The sequence below is a fragment of the Camellia sinensis genome, chromosome 10, assembly GCF_055761805.1.
Source record: "Camellia sinensis isolate YWXY chromosome 10, ASM5576180v1, whole genome shotgun sequence".
NCBI lineage: Eukaryota > Viridiplantae > Streptophyta > Magnoliopsida > Ericales > Theaceae > Camellia > Camellia sinensis.
The window spans coordinates 46,513,002-46,537,930 of record NC_138970.1 but is presented as its reverse complement, the minus strand read 5'-3'; positions in this window follow the sequence as shown (position 1 = coordinate 46,537,930).

The following is a 24,929-nucleotide window of genomic DNA, read 5'->3' as shown; positions in this document are numbered from 1 at the left end:
CTGAACTAGGCCCCCAAATAGTATAAACATATGCTCCCTTGGTAGGCCAAAAATGCTAGTAAAAAGACAACAAGAGAGACGGTCACCCCTCTCTGATTTCGGCCCTCAAAACCACATTCTCACCACTAAAAATCCATTGGATTTCAGTGGTAGGAAGGCTAAGCAAAGACTAGCTCGAATGCCTTATGGCATGGCACAAAACAAGGCTAAATAAAGCATGCAAGAGGGTAGATGACCCTCAACACCAAAAGAGCCTCAAACAAAGATGAAAAACGCTTAAATATAAAGCTTTTTTCAGTTGACAACAAAGCTCGAATAAGCAGGCAAATGAGGCTATGAGAAGGATCAAAATAATGCTTAAAAAGTGAGGAAAGGAGTTACCCTTGAAGCTCAGCAAAACCAGCAACTTTTCGGAACCAAAACCAAACTTTTGAGACCTCTCAAAACCCTCCAGCAACTCAGTAACAATGGTGGAGGTGTGTGGTCATGAGGTTGTGTGCAATAGGCGAAGAACAAAGAACTTTCTAAGCCTAAAATCTAGAGACAAAGAGAGAGATATAAGCTTTTGCCTTAGAGCATTTTTTTCAACCTGGTATAAGGAGGGGGAGGGCCTCTTTTATAGTCAAACAAGGCCAAAGCTTCTTCAAGAAGCTAAAACAAGGCTCAAGATCCTCCATACGTGTATGGAGGGTACAGTCTGTGCCTTCCAGCTGGTACAGCTGGCACCCACTCAAACAGACAAAATAGGAAGGAGCTGGCCGACCAGAAGAGGTGGTCGGCCGACCACTTTCCCTGGTCGACCGACTAGGTCAAGTGGTCTCCCAGATAAAAATTGGTCGGTGGCTCCATTTGGTGGTCTCCACTTTGAAAGCAAGCTGGTGGTGTGGTGGGAGACCAGCAAATGTGGCCCAAAGACCAAGAAAACCAGCTTCACGACAAGAAAATTGGCTAGTGGGGAGAAAGTGGCGTCCAAGGAGAAAAAGTGGTCTCCCACCCTTGTACCACCTCCCAAACAAGGAAAACAAGGTTCACACCAAAAATGAACCAACACGGATGCAAAACGAGAGTTCGGGGGGCAAAGCGCGCAGCTGGGTGCCTGAAAACCGACTGTTGACCACCAAAAGTGGCGTACGGCCACAAAAGTGGTCTCCCAGATCACAGTGTCCCTTTAGATAGAGGAAACAAGGTGTGTTCCAAAAATCGTGCCAAACGGAGAATGTTAAGCTGTCCCGAACCGAGGCGCACGACCGACGGCCCCAAAAATCGAAAACTAGTCTCCAAACAGGAAAAGTGGCCTACGGCCACGAAAAGTAGTCTACAACCACTAAGAGATGGTCTACAAGACCTCTCCCTCCCTCCGGGAAGAGAAAACAAGACTTAGTCCGCGGACCGAGTCAAAGCACAAAAAGTTCTGAGGATCGGAGGGTAAGGCTCTCAGCGAAAACTTCAAAACTTCAGAACGAGCACAACATGCACCATCACCGAGCGCCCAATCGATGACGTCTGAGTCTTAAGGTCGGTCAAAAATGGGGTGTCTACACTAGCGCATCGCACTGTCTAGTGCAATTTCAAATTTAATTCATGCTGTCTAGCGCATCGCACTGTCTAGTGCATTTCAATTCAATTTGTGTTGTCTAGTGCATCGCGCTATCTTGTACATCGCACTATCTTGTGCACCTCACTCGCACTATCTTGTGCACTTATTGGTCTAGGATACCTTAAATCCTTTAAAGATGCAAATCCTTTAGTGTTTGTCGTGCTTGAATGACTTCTGGTGGTCTGGTATAGCCACCTACCTGTGTTTGCAATGAGTTCCTAAGAGATCAACTGAGATGGTGGAAACTAAAGTTCGAATGACCGAGGCGTAGAACACAAAGGTTCAGAATTTTCAAGACTAAAGTCTGGTTTAAATACCCAGGGATGTATTCTCTGCTTGAAATATGTATGGCAGCCCCATAGGTTAAGGTAGCTTGTGTGCGCCTCAATTCTGGATACTGAACCAACCTAGTCTGTCACCCTATTGGAGAATAGGGAAATCTGCGACCATAGCAAGGGAGAAAAGTAGTACCTGTAGATGAACCCAGAAGAAGAGGAAGACCCACATTAGCATGAGGTGAGTCATCGCCAATTGTCCCTGTAAGTTACTTTCTAAAACATCGCTTCCTTGTTGCATCATCATCGCATTTATTATCTATCACTTCTATCGCATTGTATACAACATTTATCGCATGGATTTACTGCATTATCTATTTTATCATATTGAGTTTGGCATGTGCCCATACTTTTCTCATTAAAACATAGCTCTGCATGTGTACTCGCCTGTTCTGTAAGAATTGTGGTATGAGGGTTTTGGCGCCTTTACTGTGTTAGACGTGGTTTGTTTTGTGTCCATACCTTTTCTAGGTAAAATATGGTTTGGCCTACGCCTTATTCGCTGCATCCATTGCATCCATTGCATTGTACTTTGTCTTGTTGCATTTAGCATTCAACATCATCTTTCCCTAGTAGATCATTCCTCACATATATCATACCATCCAATTGTTTGTACTCTTTTTCTTTCTACGAAAAACATAGTTCTGCTTGTGCATGTGCCTATTCCGCAAGAATTGTGGTTAGAGTGCTCCGACACCTTTTCTATATAAAACGTAGTTTGACTTGCATTGCCAATCCTTTATGATATTCGTGTGGTTTTGCACTGCTTGTGGTTTGATTATTTTATTACAATTGTGTTTCATTTTGCATTCTGCCCCTGAACTATGCTGGTTTGATAACTTGCAATGGGATACGTAGGCAACCCTCGGGTTCAACCAACTACATCTGCATTTTGTTTGTTTTCCTAAGTCTTACGGCCTTGTCAAAATAGGTCATCTTCGGGCGTTGACATTCACTCACGTCATTTCATGACTTCGGGCTCTGTCAAAAAGGGACAACTGTAGACACCCCATTTTTTACCGCCCTTAAGACTTGGGCGCCACTGATTGATCACTCGATAGTGAAAGTTGTGCTATGCAAATGTTCAATTTCTTTAGCAAGAAGAGCTTCAAATCCCAACCTTGCACCCCATTTTGGACAAAAATGATTTTTGACCAAAACTATTTTAGACCTTAAAACCCTCTCTTTCAAAATATTTTTGAAAATTCTTCTACGATGTTCCCAGGCTCGCATTTCGTTCAATGTTGCACTTTTCGGTAAATCGAGCAAGGACAAAGTGGAAATAAATGAAAGAGAGGTGAACTCTTTGAAAAAAATCTTTTACACATCTTATTTAGAGGTTTGGAGTTCAAGAAAATTGGAGGAGAGGGAAGAAACCTAGTTGAGGAAGAAGTTGGGTATAAACCGTTAAGAGAGAACCAAGCAGCCTTCACTAAATTAGGCCTATGCTTTTGTACACTTTGAGTTTAGTTGTGCAACCACACCATTGGAAAGCGGACTTCTGGGGCTTCATTTTACACTAGAATCTCCTAAAGCCGAGTCCGGATGAGGGAGATATGGCTGGTTGAAGTTAGGCATCAATCCGGTTAAGCCAAAACTAAGAGACCTTCCCTAAAAAAGGCATATCTCTTAGTACACTTAGAATTTAGATGTGAGGCTACCACCATTGGAAAGTAGACTTCTGGGGCTTCAGTTTAGAGCCAAGAATGATCTGCAAAGGAGTCCGAATGAAGGAGATATTCCCATTTGAAGTTGGGCCTGGAAGTAGATTTTTGGTGGCCGACCGACCACATTTCTGGCTTGTCGGCCAATGGTGAAAAAGCTAGATATTTTGTGCTAGCTGTCACCCAAAAGCTCCAATTGTCCAGGCCTTGATATTTTCGACTGAGGGACTATATTTTTCATATATAGAAGGCCTCTCTTCTTGCTTTCAAGGCTAGAAAACATTAGGAGTGAAGAAATGTTTTGAAAAATATCCTCTCTCTCTCTCTACAATTCTCTCTCTCTCTCTTTTTTAACTTGCATAGCCCATGCCTAAACACTTTAAACCAAACCTAGAGAGCTTCTTGCTGAGATGATTTGAGCTTGGATTTGAGCTCTTAAAGCACTTAAGAGTGTGAAATTAGTTGGTTGTGACTTAAGGGTTCATTCCTCTCCAAGAGGTATACTTCTCTTGCTTTTGCACCATCTCTACAACACTTGTTTTCCATCTTTTCCTACTATTTTTAAGCTCTTTAAAACCTATTTTTATGGGCTGAAACTTGTGGTTTAAAGCTACCAAATGTGGAGGGGTCAACCACCCTTCCTTGAACCTTACTCTCCAAGCTTTTGCCCTTGTGTTTCCCATTCGTTTCTAAATTTTTTTTGAGCTTTTTATCACTGATTTTCAAAGGTTTTCAAACTAAAAATGATGTTTTGAGATCCCAAAAATAGAGGGGTTAGCCGCCCCTCTTCGTACATGTTTACTAGCTCAAAAGCTCCATGTTTTTGCTTATTGTTTTAGCTACTTTTGTTTTTGTTCCCGCATGTTTTCCAACTGATTTTAGGATATAAAAACTCTGTGTTTTTGGGCTAAAGCTTGGGTCCTAAGGCCATTAAAAGTTGAGGGGTTGATAGCCCTTCTTTGTACTTTGTTTTGATGGCCTTTGCCCTTGTGTTTCCCACCCTTACATCATCATTTGCAGAGCTTTGAAACACTGAATTTCAGAGTATTTTCAGTGGTAAAAATCATGTTTTGAAGTCGAAATTTGGAGGGGTTAGCCTCCTCTCTTTGTGTCTTGTTTACTAGCCTAGTTAGCTCTATGTGTTATCCTATTTTTCTAGCAATTTCTAGCTTAATTCCAACATGATTTAGGCTCTTTTTTGGACTGTTGTAACTCTATTTTTGGCTGGTTAAGTCATTTGAGTCTTGTATTTCATAGTTGTAGTATAAGTCCTTTCACTAGCTTGGTATTTTAAAGCTTTAACCACCATTGGTTTGGGTTGATTGCATGCTTTAGTGCTTTTTCTCACCTAATTTCAGCACTTATAATCTCTACAATCTCTCTCATTTCCTCACTTTTTTTCATTTTCTTTGAGGGTTGTTTCAACCTTAGGGTTGTTTAAGCTTGAGATTGAGGCTCATGCTTAATGGTTTAATCCTCATTTGAGGGTTCATTACCAACGGCATGAAGCTTCTCTCATGCCTTAAACTATCCCTTGGTTGACACTTCTTTCATCTTAGAAGACACTCACCATTGGACAAATTGATTAATGAATGATTTGGTAACTAACATGTGTAAACAAAATTGGCAAGTAAAAGTGGCAAGATAAGCATTCCTTTGTGCTGCATTGCATGTGTTCAAATCGGATGTTAATTTGAACACAAGGAAAATGCGACATTTCATACTCAAAAGTTATGAAATGTGCCATTTTCCTAGGTCTCCATTGCCCTTGATCATGCATGATAGGGTGATGGTCATTTTGGTCTCATTTTACATTTATTAAACTTGCACAATTGGTTTCGCAAGACATCATGCAATGAAATTGCTTGATTGATGGTTTATGATCCAAATTTTGTCCTTCTTTTGATTTCCCCGTGAAATGGAGAGCCAAAGTGTGCAAACAACCCTTGAGAAATACACTTTTTTGCTTTGTTTGCTCTCTGTTACAGCAAAGAAGTCTAGGTTATCAATGGCCAGCAGCCACCACTAGTAGCCGACCGGGCACCAGTGGTAGCCGACCAGCCACCATTGGTAGCCGACCAGCCACCATTGGTAGCCGACCGGCCCCTTGTCGGCCATTAGTGAAATTTGCACAGTGTGTTGGTAAGGTGGAACAGAGGTATTCTGGAAGTGGACAGTATCAATGTTCAGATGTGCAAACAGAGGCTTGCAGCAGCAAGACGGTGGTTTTCGGGTGGGAATCAAGCACGTGCACGAGCCTTCCTTGCATTCTAAGCTTATTTAATGTTTAAACATCTAGCTTAAATATGTGTTGTAATTAATTAGTTGTAGCTAATTAAGAGTTGTAAATAATTAGTTAGTTTAACTAGTTATTTGATTTCGTTTTGTAATTAGTTAACTAGAATAGTTAATTAATTCAAGTTTTGTAATAATTAGTTAGTTTAATTAGCTTAGCTAGTTGTTTATCTTATTCATTCAGACCGTCCTTTGCAAGGGCGTAATGTTGTAATAAGCGTGCGTGTGTGCGTGTATGTTTTCCAACCCCACGTCTTTCTCTCTTTTACTTACCTGCTTTTGATGGTTAGATTAGGGACATGTTTCAATTAGCATACCTTAAGCTTGCATTCATTCATTCGTATTGCATGCACCAAGTGTGGACGTCCCCCGAACGCCCCGGGAGGGTTAGTCCCGTTCTGTTCATTTGGGGTTACCACAGTTCGGACTCGACTTGTGTCACGGTTCTTAATCTGAACCAAAGAGTCCAAATCTGGCAAATCGTTTTGAGAAACAGATTTTTGAAAAAGTAGTGCCAAACATGGACTGCTTTGCCAGATACAGAGTCGCCACCTAAATATTTTAAAATGAGGGAATTTAGGAAACCCTGACTCGGTGCCGAAGGCCACATGTCCGTCATCACCGGAGTTGTCTCGGCTCGGGAGCTTGGGTACGATCGGGGAAGGTCAGCTATGAGCACCCCCTTTCGCCCGGTCCGAAGACCGGCCTCTACTAACCGTGATATCCGTTTTTGAAAACTTTATGCCTTCTTAAACCAATTATTAGCCTAGAATTACTATGTTATGCGCGCAGCAAACAAGTATAGACTAGATTGCCTAATTTGGAAATAAACATTGCATATCCGTTTGTTTTGGAAAATGCTTTGGAATTTGCTACTCGCAAGTAGGCTAAAACACGGATTTTAATGAGTTTTTCCAACTCAAACAATCCAACCTTCACCCACAGGCATTTCAAACAGTTTAACACATAAGCATCTAGCCACATGTTAAGCATGCTGTCATGGCAATATTCATACTCATGCGATATGCTAAAGCGGAAATACTTACATAGTACTCCATGCCAAAACAAAGAACTTGTTAGCAAACATGCATGATCCAAGTCCATGTTAAGTGCCTAATGCATCGCATACAAAATGTTGCTAGAATAGGCTCGGCTATCCTAAACATGTCATGTGAAAATGCACAATTATCACGTATTCAGTTTGGGAATTGAAGTATTGATGCAGTTAGCGTGATGTACCGAGCCTAATGCATGCAATACAAATGCATGGATGCACACATGCATAGCATGAGGTATGCTAAATTAAGCGTGCCCTAATACTAACCATTAAAGCGGGTAAGTAAAAGGGAAGAAAGAAGTGAGGTTGGAAGACATACACACCACCCACACACACTTATTACAGACTTGCCCTCGCTCGGAGGGACCGAATAAATATTACAAATTAATTAACTACGCAAGCTAATTAATATTACAAATTAACTAATTTAATTAACAAATTAAATAAATTAATTAAAACAGGAAAACGCCTCGGGAAGCGCGCCACCATGCATGGGCTGCCTCTGTTTTCCTTCCTTTCCTCCTCTGGAGGCTGTCAAAGCCTCAGGACTGATCCCTTGGACAGAGAGGATCACCACCGGCTGATTGAGATTGCCACCGGCAGTGTGGTATGGCCATCGACACAAAATTGAATCTGTCGGCAGAGAAATTGTTGCCGGTCGGCACATTACACTGCCGGTCGGCAGAGTATTCCTGCAGAACCTGCAACTCACAGCAACAGAGGGCAAGGCAAAGCATGGCAGCACAATTCAAAGCATGTATGCACCAACCATGTCTCCTATCATTGTAATGACTCAAAGGGACATGTGCCTCGGTTCTCGGACCACCAATCACGCATTTCCATGCATGATGGCCCAAAGAACCAAGTATGCAACTTTGATTTCAAATGTATGCAAACCAATCAAACAAAACTCCCAATCCCTATCACCCAAGTCAAGGGACAAGGAATGCATGCAAGATGCAATGCAACCTAGGCATACAAGCTAAGGATGCAACATGGCATGGCAAGGCACTTATGCAAGCATACAAGCATACATATGGCAATGCAGATGGATGGCAAGATGGACTTATACATGAATTAGGCAACTCTAATAAGGCCTAAAACAGTGGCCATAATGACCAAAACAAGAAGCCAAAACACATGCGCACATACACATGATGGAAGGCCTACACTTAGGCACAATTTAAACAACCCTCAAGCACACTTGAAAGGGATAAACAAGAGCAATTAGTATGCAACATAAGCATTGAAATCATGTCATAAAATGATGCCAAATCATATCGAACAAGACAAGCAAATGCATGCAAGCATGGTCTAAGTACTTGAGGCAAGTCATGAAGCTTTGAAGCATGTTTTATCACAACAAACATGGCATGCATTAGGCAACCTAAAACAGGTTTTTAGCACATAACATAAGGCCCAAAAGACCACTTAGATGGCATCTAGATGGCTCAAAAAAAAAACAAAGGCATGCAAAGGCACCAAAACATGAAGCATTGCTACACAAGCTTATGAGGCATTAAAGAGGCATGCAAGGTAATCAAACAAGCATGGAAATGGGACTGAAATGGCATATAGAATGATCCCAAATCACCAAAACAATGCAAAGATGCTATGCTACACATGCACATACTCAAGGCCAACAAGCCCAAATACAAAGGAGCTATATCAAGCATGCCAAGATCAACCCAAATGACTATGGACAGAGCTAAAACATGGCAAGATATGCGCAAAATCTTCACAAGACTAAGCCTAAAACATGCTCTAACAAAGGCTAACAACCTAAAGCACATTAAGGCATAAACAAGGCATTACATGGCAACTATGCTAAGCATGCATGGAGTTCCAAAACCAACTTGAAATCATGTTACATTATGGATATATAAGCATGAAAAACAAACCAAACATGCTCAACACACACTCAAGCATAGGCTTCCTTAAGAGGCCAAAACATGCCCTTTTCAAGGACAACAAGGAGAGGGGGTGGCCCTCTCCTTCTTGGGACTTCAAAGCATCATCTTCACCACTGAAATCCCTCAAGATTTCAGTGGTGAAGAGACCTCAACACCAAAATCCCGGAGCTAACACAAAATGGCTCAAAATGAGGCCTTTTGAGGCCTAAGGGTGGTCAACAACCCTCAAACAACAAAACACTCTTAATAAACAATAAAGAGGGCCTAAAAATAGAACTTTTTTATGTTATACAATAATCACAAAAACAGCTCTAAGATAGGTATAAAATCAATGCAAAAATGGGGAAAAAAGGGACTAGAATCTCACCCTTGAAGACCCCTTCAGAAATGGTGCTCCAATGGCCTCCTTGAGCTTGAATCCAACACCAAAACTTCAAAACAAACTCTTTAGAACCTCAACTCCAAGAGGAAGGTGAAACACTAGGTGTTTGTGTGCAATAGTAAGACACAAAGCACCTAGTGAACAAAAGAGAGGGAAAGAGAGATAGAGTGTGTATCTAACTCTAACCCTAGAACTCAAACCCTAACAATGGCTATTCTTGCTCTCAAAATATCCTAAGTCTCTAACCAAGCCTCTCCTATATCTCTTGTAAAGCTTACAAGACAAGCTTTACAAGAGGGAGATCCCTCCATACACGTGTATGGAGGAGAGCAAAAGCAAGACAGCTGTCTAAAAATATCTGCAAAAGTAGATGAACAGCAATCGGGCGGCCAAAAATGCCATCTTGGCCAAAAAGAGTGCCGACCGGCACAAAATAGTGCTGACCGGTAACAAATAGTGCCGGCCGGCAAACTACATTGCCGGTGGTAGCAAAAACCAGCCGGTGGCCTCTAGCCACTGCCGGTGGTGGGTGGGGATGGTCTACAAGCCCTACCCTGCCTCTCCAAGGCAAAACACAAGTGTTCGGTGTGAAACCGGACACTAAACGGTCGAGTTCGGGGATCCTGAGGCAAGGCGCACGAGCAGAGGCCTCCGGGAACTCCAAACGAACACAAACATGGATGATCACCGAGTGTTCAAACGGTGACGTCCAAGTCTTGAGGACGGTCAAAAATGGGGTGTCTACACCAAGGCTCGGCGCATCATTCAAACTACATTGCCATTTTAATAATTCTTTGAATACGTGTTTAATCTCATGTTGTTTAAATTGCTTCATATGCCATATTGGTAGCCGAGCCTATTAATTGCATATTGTATGTGTTGTATTAGGCATCTTGTATAGTTAGGAATCATGCATATTTTTCTAACTCATATTAATTTCTTAGCCTGGAGTACTAGGTGAGTTTTACGCTTATGCATACTTGCATGAATGTGAATGTTGCCATGTCTAGCATGCTTGTCACGAGGCTAAATGCTTATTTGATAAAACTGCTTGAATGCCTGTGGATGAAGGCTTGTCATTTGAATTGGAATAGTTCAACAAATGTATGTTTTAAGCCCACTTTGTTGAGTGGCAAATCATGTTTTAAGGCCATTATGTTCGGTGGCAAATCCGCAAACTTTAAGCCCACTTGAGGTGGCAACTTCAAACCATTTTTACAAACAAACATGAGTTGAATTGTTCCAAATTGAGCAAACTAGTCTATACTTGCTTTCGCGCATCACATAGTAAAGCTAGCCTAATAACCAGAAGTGTTTATAAAAAATCAGATCATGATTAGTAGAGGCCGATCTTTGATCGGGCGAGCGGGGTGCTCAATTCATGACCTTCCCCTCTCGTACCTAAGTTCTTGAGCCGATGCAACTTTGGTGATGATGGACACGTGGCCTTTGGCACGAGTCATGAGTTTCCTAAATTTTCCCAAAATAAAATATTTAACTGGCGACTCTGTATCTAGTAAAGCAGCCTAATTTTGGCATTTTTGATCCTAAAATCAATTTTCCAAAAGATTTGCCAGATTTGGACTCTTTGGTGATTATTAATTTCACATTGCACTTGTGAGATTAGATTCAGAACCGCAAGAGTCCGAACTGTAGGGCTTCTTTCAAACCTTCCGAAAGAGGGCACAAAAATGGTGAGCTATAGGGAGTTAGAGCCAAATTTTGGTCTAGGCAAACTAGTTCCTTAAGAAACTTAGAATTCGGGGTGTTGACGTCCCAAAATCACCAAACGGCGTTTTATTAGCATGAAACTTGGCACACACGGCCGTCTTGGCATGAGAGACTTGTGGAAGAAAACGTGACTCAAATCGAGTTCCCGATTTGGGAGTTAAAGCTAGATTTCGGTCTAGGCAAAATTATTTACTTAATTATCTTTGTTGTTGTATAGTATTTAGATATTTGTGTTTTTTTATAATTAACTTATTAACACATATTTATATTGTCATTAATTTTTTTTTTTTGGCTGTCAGATATTTCCCGAGTAGGAGTTTGCTTCTTGTGAAATGCATGCCTGTGAAGAATGCGACTAAATTTTCTTTTTGTTATCCACAGAGAATGATGAGGAAAACTTTTGTTTTTGGTTTATGTTATTTTGAAATGATATATATGTTATGCAACATTGTATAGTGGGGTAATTTTGCTGATTGGTAGTTACAAATGCAAAAATATTTTTATTATGGAGAAATTGATATTTCTATACAGGATTTATTATTATTATTATGCAATTATTGGTTTCTTTTTTAATTTTTTTCATTTAATATAGGTAATTTGAATTTTTTTTTTCTTTTGGTGTGACGGCACCACACTGTCACAAACAAACAGTAGAGCTCAAATTCATTTATTTTTGCGACACAGGCAATGTTGTTGCAAAACAATTTTAGCGACGAAGGTCATGCCGTCACGATAGCATTGTGTTGTCATCTCAAATAAAAGTTTCAGTGACGGTACAACATTGTCATCGCAAAAGATCTCATTTTTTTACATATCATAGGCAATAGTAAAATGCTATTGAAAAAGACCACATTTGCAGTCACAAAAAAAGGCGACGACATCATGCCGTCTCTAAAACGTTTTAGCAACACCCTCTATTATGACCCCCACTTTACTGTCGCTAAAAGTCATTTGCCGTCGCTAAAAGTTTTTGAGACGACAATAGGGGTATTTAGGACGGCATTTTGCCGTCGCAAAAAAATGAAATTTTTGCAGTGTTTTGCAACTAACCTTGCATTATATTTATCAATACTCCCATCAGTTTTAAATTTCTTTCTTAACACCCATTTACATCCTATTGGTTTTGTATTAGGAGGAAGATTAGTTAAAGTCCAAGTGTTGTTATCATGAATAGATTTAATTTCATTATCCATAGCAATTTTTTATAAATTAGCATCACGCAAAGACCCTCATTAAATGTTTTAGGATCTTGACCATAATCTAATAAATAAGTAAACATTCCAGGACTAAAACCTTTTTCAATTCTTTGTCTTTTACTTTTTCTTAACTTAATGGATTTATCTACTATTCAATTTTTTTTTAAAAATTATTATCACTAACATTAGGCAATCCATTATCAGCAAGTGAATTATTCAAAAAAAGAATTAATATTGTCTAACTCAACAAACAATTATTTTTCCAATTCATAATTATTAATATCTTTAATAGTTAAATGTTCATAATAGATTGCATGAGTCGCTTCAAATACAATATTTGAATTTAAATTTAAAAATCTAGAAGCTTTACTATTCATAGAATATCCAATAAAAAAAGATTTTATAACCTTACTACCTAACTTAGGCCTTTTATGTGAAACATCTAAGACATAAGCAATGCAACCCCAAACCTTAAAATAATTAATATTTGGTTTATGATTTTTTGACAATTCATAAGGAGATTTAATTTTATTTTTATGTATGATTCTGTTAGAAATATGACAAGCTATATGTAAAGCCTCACCCCAAAAACTATTGGGCAATTTTGAATGAATTAACATAGCACTAACCATTTCTAACAAACTTTTATTTTTTAGTTCCACAACACTAGTTTGTGGAGGATAATGAAGGGCATTTTTCTTCTCTAACTATTCCATGTGTTTGACAAAATTGAATATAACCATTAAGTCGATATTCACCATCTCTAACTTCTTTGACTTTGCTTTCCAATTTTATTTTCAACTTCTGCCTTAAATATTTTAAATGTTTCAAAAGCTTCATCTTTTGTTCTTAGCAAATAAACACAAGTAAATTTATAAAAATCATCTATAAAAGTCATGAAATATCTTTTTCCTCCTCTAATAATTATATCCTTATTATCACATATATCACTATGAATTAATTCTAACAAAGTAGTAGATCTACTAATAGATTTAAAAGGTTTCTTTACAATTTTTTCTTTAGCACAAAATTCACAATTTTGTGTAGTAAGAACATGACTAGATGTAGGAACATAACCATGTGAAATCATGCGAGTCATAGAATTGCTACCAATAAATCCTAATCTATAATGCCAAACAAAATTAACATGTGAATCAAGCATATAACTAGAAATAGAAACGTCTTTATTATGACTAATATAATGCATATTGTCTTTAGCATAACCCTTCCCAACAAAGGATCCCTTTCTTAGAGATGATCACTTTTTGGGAATCAAATACAACTCTAAAAACATGATCATCAAGCCTCTTAACAGATATAAGACTCTTCCTAAGTCCTAGGATGTGATACATATCTTGCAAAGCAATGACTTTGCCGGAAGAGAGAAGATCTTTCACCACTCTTTTCCCCAAGATAGCACTTGTAAAATAATATGCCATGAAGTTGGCTTTCTTACCACCAACTTCATTATAGGAATGAAAAGCATCCTTATAGGGAGTAGCATAACAGGTTGCATCAGAATCAATCTACCAACCATCTTCCATGTTGACCATGTTGATCTCAGTAAGGATGGTTATCATGTCTTCATTAGTGCTTATCATGTTGGTCTCATTTTCGTATCCTTTGTTGTGATGACCTCAAAGTGCATGTCACTTTTATATATTATTTCATTGAGCATATTTGCATGATTATGTGCTTAACTGGTGTTTATCTATTTATTTATGGGCTATCTGTTAGAGTATCCAATTTGAATCTAAAATTGAAAGCTCAAATGGATTCAAAACCCAAAATAGACTAGTTCAATAGGTTAATTGGAATATTTAGAACCATATGGCAAGTTTGATTAAAATTTGATTCGGATCAAAATAATTAGAATGAATTGATTAGACTTGGTTAGAATTAACTAAGCCTAAGCTAGATTAATTAGCGTTATATAATCCTTATATATATGCGCACTAGCGCGCGTGTGTGTGTCTTAAGCATGTTTGAGCTCATTTTTCATCATCAAAATAATGTGGGTGAGAATATATATATATATATATATATATGAAAAACCTAGAAATCCCTTAGATATTAATTTGTGATTATGTATCAATTTTAAGTAGTAAATAACAATCCCAATCAACCAATCAAGACAAATCGACACAACGATTTTAATGTGGAAAAACCACAAATTGGAGTGCCTCCAATTGTGATAAAAAACCATGGGCAAAAGCCACAAAACAATCCACTAAGAAGACAAAAGGAATTACATAAGTGTACTCTCAATTACCTAGCGAATCCACGCCCGAACTGAACCAACCCCTATATGCCTCATCTGCCACAGTCTTCACCTTAGAATTGTCTTGCCCAACATTGAATCCACAACGCCAATGTCGAATCCATGACGATGAGCCACTCCAGAATCCACCAAAGCTTCAGGCCCAAATTCCATGGAATCCATCGAAGAACAACTCTCTCTTTTGTATTGAATGAAACAAACAATCATTCGATGTATACTTCTCAAACCATGAGTTAAACTCAAACAAACATCAAAGAAACTAGCAAAGAAACCCCATATATAAACCCTAATATTCAAGAAGAATACCTAGAAGCCGTAACCCTAAAATCTAACTGAAACACATATTTATAGAAAGTAGGGCCGTGATACTCGCTTGAGCGAGGAGACTAAAACGCGTGTTTTTCCAGGTGTCTTCGCTTGAGCCACCAAAGTCTCGCTTGAGCGAGAAATGAAACTTCTCGGTATTTTTACAATTAGTGAAAACTTCTAGGACCAAAGATTCTTCGCTTGAGCGCACACTCCTTTGCTCGAGTGACCAAACAGGTCGATCCCCGACATAGTCAGCGAAGTGGCAATTCAAATAACAAACTCCTTTGCATAAGCACAATTCAGGTTGGATTCGCATCTAAAACTCATGGCCTCACTAAAATAAAAAGAGCAAATAAAATTAGTATTGAAAGAAGTTTTATCAAGCGGGATTGCCAAGAATAAAACCTAACAATCTTCCCTTTGGCAATGCCGTGACAAAACATACCAAACAAATAAAATCCTAATCACCCCAACCCATTGCAACCAACAAAAGCAAACTTCTTTCTTAAGGTCATGATCTGCAAAACAGCTATTAGTGCCACAATCTCCAAAACAACTATTAGTGCCACAAGAGTATATGAAAAAGCAATAGACATATGACAAGATTATCTTGAAGCATGAGATGGAAATATGGATGAATGTAAATTGGAGATTTTAAGAACATGTAGCATGAATAGATGAAAATCCTAAGACTTTAAGAACATGTAGCATGAATGGATGAAAAACCTAAGACATATGCATCCTCAAACTTTCTCCCCCTTTTTGTCATGATTTGTCAAAGAAAGCTCAATCAACTAAAGCAAGAGCATAACTCACACAAGTAGAGACAAGATGATGTATAAAAGAATAGCATGCGAGAAGTAAGTAATAAATAAGTAGTGCATAGCAACATGCAAACCAGCTAAAGCCAATCTCCCTTGCCATACAAATCAAAGTGTTCATGCTAACAAACTCTTGCAATGATAAACCAAACTCCTCTTAACTTAAAGCAACGATAGACCAAACTGTCCCTCACTAAAAGAAACCACAAACACTGAAAACAATGAACAAGAAAAAAAAATGACAAAAATAATATGGTGGAGCAAACAAGGAATTTCAGGTTTGTACCTTAAAACACACAAGATTATCCAAGAAACACAATTACTTGAAAACACAATGAGCACAACCTGTAGAAAATTCCTCATGAAAGAATGTGATGCCACATGTGAAAAGCATAAATCTCATGAAAAAAGTGTGTGTGTGACTCTGGGAGGTCGACAAACACTAGATTCAATCCTAGCAGTGATCTGAAAGTTGGACCTCCGGCAAGTGAATCTAAAACTCAACTAAGGAAAGTCAAACCGCTAGGAATCAAGGGGTATTTGTTGAGTAAAAGTGGAGGCTCCCCCTCAATCAATGAATCTTTTTTCTCTTTCTTTATTTTGCACATTTTTTTTTTCTTTTACACATTCATTGGCTGTTGACACAGTCAAGAGTATGGAAACTGAACCAGAGAAGCATGGATACAATAAGGATAGCCTGGTTGGTGACTCTGAGGTAGCCTTTTCCTCATGGCTAGACTGCAAAGAACTTAGGGGAAAACCATGGAGATGCAAAAAGATGGAAGGTGGTTAAGTGACTCAACATCACACAAGATGTGCTAGTATAGGTCAATTCCTCTAGAAAAGCAAACGACACAATGCTAGAAGTCCATAGAGAAAAATGATCACTAAGGTAGAAGATTATGATATTTTCTAATCCGAGAGTGTGTACAGAATGAGACATACTAATCAAAGAACATACACTCCGAAATGAGTAATGACCACAGAAAGCACACACATATTAACAGGCAATAAACATTCTCATCAATTCTAATATGCACCGACTTCTCCAAAATTTCAAGCTTGCAAAACCATGCTAAGAAAATCTTTTTGTTTTTTGTTTTTGATTTTGTTTTTTTTTTCTTTTTCTTTTTTTTCAAGACAAGATAGGAAAAAAAAAAACGCAAAGAGTAAAGCACACGAACAAGCACACAAACAAACAAAACCTAAACCGAAAAACAAACAGAAATCTAAAACACAAAGAAAAAAAACACACAAACGAATAAACATATTAACACAAGTCAAGCTTTTGCACCCAAACCGCACTAGTATGAACAAAGTTGTGAGAATTACGGTTCTTGGGTGGTGTCTTGACGTTGTGGTTCCCTTCCCCCTCAATGGGAACCTGTCTCAACTTGGTTTCAAACCTCTTACTCCAAGGTCTAGGCAAATGCAAACTCGCTTCATGTTCGGTCTCAAGCAAATCAAAAAAGCAAGCTCTATTATGACCCTTAGCATCATTATAGCCAATGAAGTGTCTCCTACCCCACAAGATGTTGGAATTTCTTCCATCTCTATGAGACACTCTCCCATGCAACTCATAACAAAATGGATGAATATGACCATACATACCACAATGATGACAAATAAAACAGGGTGAACCTTCTTTTCTTTGACCTTGCCAACTCTAGGAAGATTGAGACGTTTTTCCTTTAGTTGAATCTTGTGCTCCCCCTGCCCTTGAGTTCTTGTATCACGAGATGTAAATGCACTCAATTTTTGCTCTTTGTTATCATGAAAGCCAATGCCACTCTTGTCATAACACATTTGTTGAGACCTAATGATATTGTCCAAAGTCTTTGATCCTTTGTTCCAAAGACCAACAGTAGCCATAGCACACTTGAGCTCTTCCTCTTTCTTGATGATTAGTTCTTCCAAGGCAACTTGAGACATCTCGAGAGTTTCAATATTCTCTTCATATGTTGCATAGATTTGCTATAGCCCATTCCTCTCTATCTCATAAGTCAAGAGTTTTGCATAAAGTGCTTGTCGATCATTAGAAATCTTAAGGGCATCATTCCTAGCCTCGAAAATCTCCTTCTTTAATTTGACATTCTCACTTCCATAAGGTTTGAGTTTGATATTGAGTTTGTCATTTAACTTAGATAAGTTAAGAGATTCCTGACACAACTTTTTATAAGCTTGGTCGAGCTCTTCATCATCACTCCCTTAGGATTCATTATCAGTGGCATTCTTAATCGGCCTCTTCGAATACTTTATTCTTTCTTCAATTTCGAAAGCTGCCATGAAAGCAGGAAATTGTTCATGCCCCTCTTCACCTTGATCTTCGTTGTCACTTTAATCTTTATTAGTTTCCAATTCATCATCCCAGGTGATAGCGAGGGCTTTCTTCTTCCTCAAACGAGTAGGGCATTCTTGAGCAAAGTGGCCAAATCCTTGGCATTCATAGTATTGGACTCTTTCAGAGTTCTCTTGTATCGTTTCTATCTTTTTCTGGATTATGGAATTAATTTTGAATTTATCTTTGCCTTTGGATTTATGAGTTGACTCTAAAAGATTAGGATTCTTTTTCAGAAAAGACTTTTAAAATTGTTGAACAAAAGCCTCTGTAATTTTGGAATCAATCTCACAATTCTTATCAGAATCCTTTCCAACTCTATGAGCACTACTCAAAGTAATATCATCTTTTTGTTTCTTTTTGAAATTCCTATGTGCCTCATAATTTTGAAGATTTCCAACCAAATGATCCAGCTTGAGGTTATCAAAATCTTGAGCCTCCTCAATAGCGATAACTTTTGGTTAGAAGCAATCGGGCAAGGACCTCAAAACTTTTCCTACAATCTTGGATTCCGGTATTTTTTTACCTAAATTGAAGCTAGAATTTACAATGTCACTCAACTTCGGATAAAATTCATCGAAGGTCTCGTTATTTTTCATTGAAAGGTTTTCGAAACTAGACGCGAGCCTTTGAAGTTTAGAGAATTTAACCGAAGAAGTGCCCTTATGAATAGTTTGTAAGATATCTCAAGCGTCTTTTGCGACATCACAATTACAAATACGACTAAACTCTTCAGGTGTGACGGTGCAAAAGAGTGAATTGATAGCTTTACTATTCCAACTACTATTTTGGTAATCGATTGTGTCCCACTTATTAATTGATTTGGGGAAGGTTACTCCATCAACAGTAATCATCGGTTCGCTCCAACCATACATGACAGATTTCCAAACGTTTTCACCAATAGATTTTAAAAATGATCTTATCTGAGCTTTCCAAAAAGAATAATTAGATCCGTCAAGTAGGGGTCGTCGAACCATAGGATTTCCCTCACGAATTGAATCCATTATTATAAATCAAACAAGTTCTCGCTCTAATAGTTACTTTTTTTAAAAAAATAAATAAATAAAATGACCCACTCTGATACCAATTAAAAAACCTAGAAATCTCTTATATATTGATTTGTGATTATGTATCAATTTTAAGCAGTAAATAACAATCCCAATCAACCAATCAAGACAAATCGACACAACAATTTTAACGTGGCAAAACCACAATTGGGGTACCTCCAATTGTGATAAAAACCATGGGCAAAAGCTACAAAACAATCGACTAAAAAGACAAAAGGAATTACATAAGTGTACTCTTAATTACCTAGCAAATCAACGCCCGAATTGAACCAACTCCTATATGCCCATTCCACCGCAGTTTTCACCTCAGAATTGTCTTAGCCAACGTTGAATCCACAATGCCGATGTCGTATCCATGACGATGAGCCACTCTAGAATCCACCAAAGCTTCAAGCCTAAATTCCACAGAATCCACCGAAGAACGACTCTCTCTTTTGTATTGAATGAAACAAACAATCCTTTGATGTATACTTCTCAAACCGTGAGTTAAACTCAAACAAACATCAAAGAACCTAGCAAAGAAGCTCCAGATATAAACCTAACATCCAAGAAGAAGATCTGGAAGCCGTAACCATAAAATCTGACTGAAACACATATTTATAGAAAACAGGGCTGCGATGCTCAGTCGAGCGAAGGAATTCTTGCTCGAGCGTGAAGAGTAAAACGCGTGTTTTTCCAAATGTCTTCGCTCGAGCCACCAAAGTCTCGCTCGAGCGAGAAATGCAACTTCTCAGTATTTTTACAGTCTGTGAAAACTTTTGGGACCAAAGATTCTTTGCTCCAGCGCACACTACTTCACTTGAGCGACCAAACAGCTCGATCCCTAACATAGTTAGCAAAGTGGTAAACATGATAGGATTCATATCACAAACTCCTCTGCATAGGAACAATTCGGGTTGGATTCGCATCTAAAACTCATAGCCGCACTGAAATAAAAGAGCGAATAAAATCACAAGTGAAAGGAGTTTTGTCAAATGGGATTGCCAAGAATAAAAACCTAACAATATATATATATATATATAGAGAGAGAGAGAGAGAGAGAGAGAGAAAGAGACCAACTTGTAGAGAATTTGAAGGGAACTGAAGAGATTAAGCTAGCAACACCTCAATTCAAGCTTTATGTAAGATTATCACCCATAATCGTTGTGAATAATACATGTAGAAGTTGAATTTATGAAGCTTGTAGGATCAATTGCATGTAATTGACAAGAAGATGAAAGAATCAACTTGGTTATGCATGCATAATTCTTTATCCTTGAGCTTGATTTCTACTAATTTTGACATGTATGAAGCTATACTTGCTATTTTTGAGAATTCTTCATGATTTTACACTTATCATCTCATTTGATCATGTTTTGAAAGGAAAAGAGTTGAATTTAACACATGCATGGCAAAATTGAAAAGTTTTGAGCTTTGTTTTGAAAAAATTGAAAGAGATTTTTAATTTTGGTTTGATAACTATCAAGTATTCATGTTTTATAAAGAGTTCCTTCATGCTTTTATTAGCCATGCAAGCTTTGGACTTAAAATTCTTGTTTTTGAACTTAGAGTTCAATTATGGAAAACTCAGAATTCGTTTACTTCGCTCGAGCGATGAATATGTTGTTCGAGTGCATTTTGCATGCATTCAGAAGTTTTGCAAAGTTTTATAGACTGCTCGAACGACAAAGGGTTCGCTTGAGCGACCTCAATTCATTTTCATAATTGGCTCGAGCGACCATCAAGCCTAGTTTTTTACCATCTAGTACTTTGGCAGACAGGCCACACTGCTCGAGTGACCAAAGGTGCGCTTGAGCGAACTCCCTTGTTTTTAGCATTTTCGAAATGCACTCCCATATGCATGCTCTCATCCTCATGCTGCTTTAGGCATCTATTGACATTGTTTAGGCATTCTTAATAAGGAAATGAATTAGAAACACATTAAAAGAGGATTCGATTAAGTAGAACATTTGCTTGGAACATGTGTTTCAATGTGTTCTTTGTTATGTGCATTGTGTAGGTGGACGCTCGAGGCTTAATATCGATACAACCCACTATGAGTAATATCTTTATAAAGTTATGTTTGAAAAGTATTTTAAATTGGTTAAGAATGATATTTTGAATCTTATTTTGTTATTTATGAATGAATGTCCTTTTTGAAATTGTAATCGTGACATCCTTTAGTGAGGCCCTCGCCTGGGAAAAACAATACCATGACCCATTGATTAATAGGCCCTCGCTTGGGGGAAATAATACCATGCCTCATTGATTAATAGGCCATCACCTAGGGGAAACAATACCATTGCCCATTGACTAATAGGCCTTCGTTTAGGGAAAACAATACCATAACCCATTGGATTAATTCAAACAGAGAGATATTTGATGTTAAACCTTAATGGTCCACATTAAATTATGGATTATTGGATTGACCCTTATATTAGAATTACATACAATATGTATTACACAGCACATCATTTTTCTTCATAACTTAATGTGGACAGGCTCGATCTTTCAACCACCAAAACTTTTTAGTTGTATAGTGCTATGACCACGACGATGACCTGAGCTCTTACTTAAATGGTTATGGAGAGATTGTTTAGATGTCATGATGGGTAAAGATTGCTTAGATGTCATCATGGGTAAGATTTCAAATTTAAGTTTTTAGAGGGGCATCGACATGCGTTGTAATGTAATTATTAGTATAATAATTATTATCTTGTAAAAATATATATATATATATATATATAGTACTACTACTTATGAACCAATCTGAAAGTCCTTTTAATACTACTACCAGATTATGAACCAATCTGAAAGTCCTTTTATTCCTTTCAACAACCACATTAATTATATATATATATATATATATATATATTATTGCAACTCATCTGTCATGCAATCCCACGTTGTCATTAGTGAATTACTTAAGCCTATTTTAGGAAGTGGATTAAAAGTCACTCCCCAGCTTTTATCCCACTTCCCCCTCTCACTAAAACATTAAAAAAAAAAAAAGTCAAAAACAATTTTTAACTATCTTTCCAAAACACCCCTTAGGTTGACCAAGTTTGCACATTAAGGTGAGGTTAATCATAAAATTGTAATTGTTAATATATATATATATATATATATGGAAGGTAATTATTTAATAATTTCGAAATATAGATACATTATACTATATAATATTGTAATTGATGGAGAATGTGGGTAGGTGTGATATTGTGTTGGGTGATTGAATGACATGAGAAGCATAATGAATAATAATTTTTTAGGAGTATAAACATACACTACTCCAGAAATATTCTATAAGTTCTCATATATAGGTCAGAAATTTAGTAAGGAATTCATTAGAAGAATGAAATAAAATTCAATTGTGGCCCTATTATACACAATGAAATTACTTTTAAAAGAGTTTTTAAAACTAAAAAAATTACTTGTTGTATATTTTAGAGTTTTATAAGTTGAGATGATTTGTAATTAAATATATGAGTGTGAGAGAAAAAGTAATTGATTAATGTGTAGTAAAAGAAGAAAAGAGGAGATAGAAAAATTGATTGAAAATAATTTTGAAAAAAAAAGAAATTCTCACACACACACCCTTCAAAAGGATATACCATATGCACCTGTTATGCCATTTTCTTCTTAGTTTGACTAGTTTTCTTTTTTAATAATGATATTATTTTAGTTATGATTTATGATTTCTTTAATTATGTCTTTTATTGTGCTTAGTTATGACATTTTTCTTTTAGTTATAACTCAAAAGTATAAATTTATGCTATTTTATTTTTTAATTATAAAATACATATGATATACATATAGTGTTTTTCTTAAAAAAATTATAAATCAAACAAATTTATAATTTTAAATTCTTAAAAATTAATTTGAAAATTAAACTAAAAACAACCTTAGATTTACATTAGCAGCCCTCACTCGTATCATTTTGGAAAACATTTGTAGCCTCATCATCTACAACTTTTATTTACGAGGTAGTAAAGAGCTATCACAAAACTGCACGTGGTTGATGGAAAAAAGAAAAAAACCTTCGGTTTACTTTTCAAAAATGAATATATAATGACTTAGGTTTACATTAATTAGCCCATAGCCGTATCCAGGGGACTCCACATGTGCTGTGATGGTATCCCATGACCCCATCAAACTTTTAAAAATTGTTAATGTGATCTCATAATCAAATTAAATTTTTTTGTTGAAATCTTAGAAACTTAGTTGTGGAGTATGTGGCAAAATAAAAAAAGCCAACACTTGCATAGAAGAAGACAATAAACCATGGTGGCTCATCTACCTAGAGATATTTCGATGATCAAATCATTTAACTTATCTCTCAAAGATAACAACTCAATCACAGTACTTACAAAGAAAAACATACTTTAGACCTATGGAATGCCTTCTTTTTACAATGAAAAGTGTTCTCGTCTCCTAAAAGTCTTATTTCATACGACTTTATTCCTTACGAGGATATCACTTATCAAGTCTAAGTAGAGAGTCTGTCATCATCTAACACTCTGGCCCCTTATCTGAACATCTGGATTCAGATGTGGTTTGACCACACCTCGGCCAATCAAAATCATCGACGTGGCACCTCGGCTAACCACTTAGGTCACATGGACAACTCAAAAGTATGTCCGCATAATTGCTCCCTGGGTCCTATCACCTCGGCTATACTAAGGTGATGGGACCTATAGTGTCTAATCTCCCAACATGTCGGCTGCCCAACATGCTGATGGGTGATTCTCCGATAGAGATCATAATTTGTTGTCGCAGACACGTTGATCGTGCACAATGTTGTCGATCTATTTTGACTAAGTTCCCTTATATGGCGCCAAATTATCGTTGTTGATTTTTGACTACTAAACCAAACTAGATCTTTTCACTGAGATCCTATAAACTTAGCCATAGAGTACGCAACATAATAAAGAAGCACAATATGTGCATACAAGAAGACAACAAACCAACAGTTACAGGGACATAATTTTGAGTTATGGATTTCTTTATTTCTGGAGTGTGCTCTTCGGCTTTGTTCCATGAATCTCAGGCAACAAGATTCAATTGATTATGAGGTCATATTTCAACATCCACAATTTGGCACCATCTGTGGAAATTTATTGGAAATAGATAGTTAACATCGTGCAAGATCAATGTGTCAGCGACAACGAGCCATAATCTCTCAATCGGAAGAGCACCCACCAACATGTTTTGGAACTGACATGTTGGAGATCAGACACTGTAGGTCCCATCACCTCGGTATGACTAAGGTAATAGGACCTAGGAGATAGTTCTGGGGACATAAATTTGAGTTGTCCACATGGCCTAGGTGCTTAGTCGAGGTACCACATGGGTGATTCTGATTAGCCGAGGTGTGGTCAGACCACATCTGAATCCGAGATGTTCAGATAAAAGACTAGAGTCCTAAATGATGACAGACTCTCTGTTCGGATATATCAGGACTTTTGAGAGAGTTAATCCTATTCCATATTGGAGGAGTCTTTAATAAGTGATATCTCTGTAAGGGATAGAGTCATATGAAGTAAGATTTCTAAGAGACGAAGACACTATTCATTATAAAAATAAGGCACCCCTATAGGTCTAAGGTATATTTTACTTTGTGAGTACTATGATTGAGTTGTTATCTTTGAAAGATAAGTTGACTGACTTGATCGTTGGAGTGGGCCCGGGAGGACGAGCCACAAGTTTTTGTTGTCTTCTTGTATGTAGGTGTTGGGTTTCTCTATTTCTGTCGCGTGCTTTTTGACTTTGTTCCCTGAATCTTAGCGACGAGATTTGATGGGTTGTGAAATTAGATTTCAACATTCCCAATTGAAAAAAAAAAATATATTGTTAATATTTTATTTAATATAATTTAATTTCATTAAAAAAGTAAAGGACCCTATCAAATAGGGATTTATACTCTTTAGATAGTTTTTGACTCACTCAACTGAGCAGGTGCAAACC